The sequence below is a fragment of the Triticum aestivum genome, chromosome 3A (assembly GCF_018294505.1).
Source record: "Triticum aestivum cultivar Chinese Spring chromosome 3A, IWGSC CS RefSeq v2.1, whole genome shotgun sequence".
Classification (NCBI taxonomy): domain Eukaryota; kingdom Viridiplantae; phylum Streptophyta; class Magnoliopsida; order Poales; family Poaceae; genus Triticum; species Triticum aestivum.
The window spans coordinates 4,732,134-4,736,180 of NC_057800.1; the positions used below are offsets into that span (position 1 = coordinate 4,732,134).

General features: G+C 43.5%; 1 long non-coding RNA gene across 1 annotated transcript; it reads left to right on the plus strand.

Annotated features, from left to right (window-relative positions):
- The first annotated feature begins 319 nt into the window (after positions 1-319).
- On the plus strand, positions 320-962 carry LOC123057444 (uncharacterized). Its single transcript, XR_006426856.1, has 2 exons — positions 320-461; positions 584-962. It is a non-coding gene; the product is annotated as an uncharacterized lncRNA (long non-coding RNA).
- Positions 963-4,047: the final 3,085 nt, after the last annotated feature.

Below are 4,047 nucleotides of genomic sequence, written 5' to 3' on the forward strand. Positions count from 1 at the left end.
AAAAACATAGATAAATTAAGAAGATATCATTGGTTCCCTTTCGTAGCCAATGTTCTTTACCGTTAATATTAGTTTGGATGCTATATAAATAGTAATGCACTTATCACCTGTCAATGTGAGGAATGATTCAGTTCAACAAGCTAAACTTAGATAGGTGATAGATATACTATTTATTTTAAGTTGTAAGACGTGTGCCAAGTTTAGTTCACTTAGTTGTATTCCTCCGGTTAATTTTGCTTCCTTGCTTTCCTCTTGGCCTTACGACCTAACTATTTATACTATCTATAGGGCACAGACATTATAAGAACCTCCAAATGATAGAAACCAAAACACACACCATCTTCACAACATCTTTTGCCTTCTCTCAGAAAAATCACCGACATTCTGCCATTATACCATGGAGGCCTGGAGGAAGACAACCATGTGTTGTGTGATTCTTTTCTGCCTTATGGCTACATGTAGTAAGTATAATTATCCATAGTATCAGCATTTCGCCGAAGTTTCATGTTGTGCAATGACATATCAACATTGTTGGACACATTCATTCATATTACTTCTCCTAACCTTGTCTATTTATCCATAGGTGAGGTTTCATCTACCGAAAACATGTGCTATCACAACCATTGGAATAAATGCCATACTGATCAAAATGGAATGTGTCGAGATAGTTGTGTGAAAGACGGATGGGATGATGGACAATGCCGGAACAAGTTTAAAAGACTAATGGGTGCCAAGTGCGAATGTTACCCTAAGACTTGTGATCATTAGGGAGGCAACATGCGACTTTCTTCTACCAAGTTACTACTATTTATAAATTTACATCGGTTTTAATGATTGACGTCAAACATGTTGTAACACCAATCATGGTGAATACTATATCACCTTCTATTTATTTCTTTATTCCAGACCATTGTATTCAAATTATGATGTTACACAATTATACCTAATTACTGTTTGATGTATCCTTAAACTAAACAGATTTTTGAGTGCTTATGAGCAACATTTGATATTTCACTCGCATGCATCATCCTAGTAAGAAATCATATGTTTATTTACTAGGTTTGGTAATCAATGTGAATAAATTAAATGAGCCTTGATGAAAATTTACGATATACCCTCAAAAGTGGGGTAAAGAATCACACATAAGTTCCATCTTTTGTCAGATCAAAGTGGGATGAGACCTCAAATGTATTACTAAGAACACCTCATAGTTGTATCCTTAATCTTAATGTACTGAGCATGCCCATGTTGCTTCAGGCAGCCCCGTAAATGATGCTAGACATCACCTCGGGTGTCTTTCAAATTTATACTAGACATGCATCATATTAAATCTCATTGATTCCCAAAAGATTCATTCTAATATAGGTAAAATCATAGCATGAGCAAGATTCAATCCAACAAAAAGAAGCTCAAAATAAGAGGTGATACCTCATAATGTCTAGGATCTTTAAATATATTGAGGTGACACCCTATATAGTGCATGAATAACTTTGAATACCATCCGTTGAATTACCTCCATCCAATGACTGATAGGAGGCAAATCCAAGCATCCGCGTCCAATGGATTAACTAATTGGTTGCACCAGATTGTGCCACCTTGCATCTCTAGACATCTCTATCTTGCCAGTCGTATGAGGTGGTTATGTGGTCTGGCGTGAATGAATCAAAGTTGTAGTAGTATCATGTTGCTATGTCCTTCTCTAGAAATCTGTATCTTGCCAGTTGTAGTAGTATCAATAGTTGGGTTTCCCGGCTCCTGTGCTTGCCTCTAACGCTCACGACCCATTCGGCTAAGAGTGTAAAGGGAGAACCACTACGACTGCGCCGACATTTCAATTGTATCAGCGGCTCAGTGGAGAAAGGCGAAAACTAACTGTCCTTGTAAGCGTAAACTATTCGGCAATGGGAAGACAGTGTCCAACAAAGGTTCGTTGCAGATCATCCACGTAAAACGAGGGGCTTTTCTTCAAATAGGCGGAAGTGAATAGCGGCTTAAACCACGACCAGTTGCCGAACACTTCACACATCGGGGGCTACCTCGTTTCATATGCGTGGACCGCCTTTGGGAACCAAGACATCGGCTAAGGGTTGAAACTTCACATGAAACACCCTTTGTATCCTGTGCTTGCCTCTAAAGCCAATTCGGTCACACAAGAGTAAAAATATAAGGGCAAATAAATATATACGCTCGTACATTGGAACATAAAGCCACATTTATTACCAAACAAAAAGCATGTATTTACATCGTGCTAACTTTGTCATTCCGAAGTATAATGTGTCCTTGGGACACCGCTCCTCAGTGATCTGAGCTCCCTCCATCACCCCAATCAAGTACTACTCCACGGTCTAATTCTTCCCTTCAGGGGGCCCGAGGCCATTAGCATCACATCAATACGCCGATAGTTAGTCGCCATGCAAGCATACGCCCATTGGATGCCCTCCAGTGATTCACCTGAGGGCCGACCTCTCGCAGGTGAGCCTGTGGACCGAAGAAGATGCTATGCAGCGCTGCCGCGGGCCAGAGCTGGACGTAAACATCTTGAAGTGCCGGCTTCACCATCCGAAAAAGCTCCATCAGTAGCTTCATTTGGTTATTGAGCAGCTCTGGGTACGATGGTGCCTGGAACAGATTCTAGAATGCCTTCTCCGTGGCATGGACCTCTTGAGCACCAAAGTAGCGGCCGACGTCTGAAGCGCTCCTCATGAGGTCCCCGAAAGCCTCTGCGGATCGCCATACTTGGGTGAGCTCAATGAACCCCTTGCGGAAAAAAATACAATGATGCAAAAAACGGCTTACCAACAACGATTTGCTTCACTTGCTGCAGCACTTTGCGGTCCGCCCGGGCCTGGGTCTGGACCTCAGCGTATGCCAGGCTTAGGTTCTTGAGCTCCATGGTCACCTTCTTCTCCTCTACCTGAAAGGCGTCGTGATCAACGTACATGCCTTTCAGGGTGTCCTTGACCTTGATGACCCGGGCCTGGTCCTTTCCCCGAGTTACCCTTTCTTCGGCTAGCTCCTTCTCGGCCCGAGCGGCTGCAGCCTTTGCTGCTCCGCCTCACGCCGAGCTCTACTTAGCTCAACCTTAAGAGCCTCAAGCTCTGTCACTACGTCTATCAAAACCAAAGGCTCAGGTATTAGCATTATATCATAAAACAATACGCAAAGTAAATTTGATAGCATGGTGCTTTTTTAGCCTATACCTTGAGCCTGCTTATTGTAGTTTTGTCACGGCAATATGTCCTTGTGAAATGACTTAGTGGTGAGGCCCTCCCACCTAGGTGGTAGGTTGAACGGGGTTGGTTGGAATTAAGAGACACAAATTTTACCCAGGTTCGGCCCCTCGTGATGTTGGAAAAAGCCTACATCCTGCTTAATTGATATTGATGATGGTGATGATCTTGATTACAATGGTGCTATTTTGCTACTTGTCTAATACTTGTCTGTCTACCCCCCTTTGGGGTGCATTGCCCTTCCTTATATAAGTTGAAGGGGCGCCTTCATGTAGAGTCCTAGTAGGATTACAACTAGTCTCCTTTCAATTTCAAGACGGAGTCTAGTTCGGGTCTTCTCCTAGCAAGGTTCGTCGGCCGGGTCGTGATCTTCCTGGCTGGGTTTACCCAGTCTGGGCCTTCTCCATGAGCCGGCCTCCAGCCTCTTCGCGAGCTGGCTTTCTACTTGGTTGCACACTGGGCCTTTAGTCCTTGTCGTCCAGGTCGACCCGTTAAGTCAGGTGACTCATGGGCCGCCAAGTGATGGGCCGGGTTACACCTCCTGGCCAGGTCAAACCATGGGGAATATCCCCAACATTAGCCCTAGTTTAATTTGGATTTATCCATGTTAAACGTATCCTGAAAAATAACACAAGAACAAATTTGATAGGTTATGCACCGGGTCGAGGGTTCTTCTGGACCAACGTATGTTCATCCTACAGTCCTTGTCATTTCCTTCTTTGAAGACACCCGACCGAGTCAATCTTTGTCAGGTCGTGCAAATTTTCCACACATAGAAATTATTGAGTTACTCCATATCATGAAATCATCTCAACCA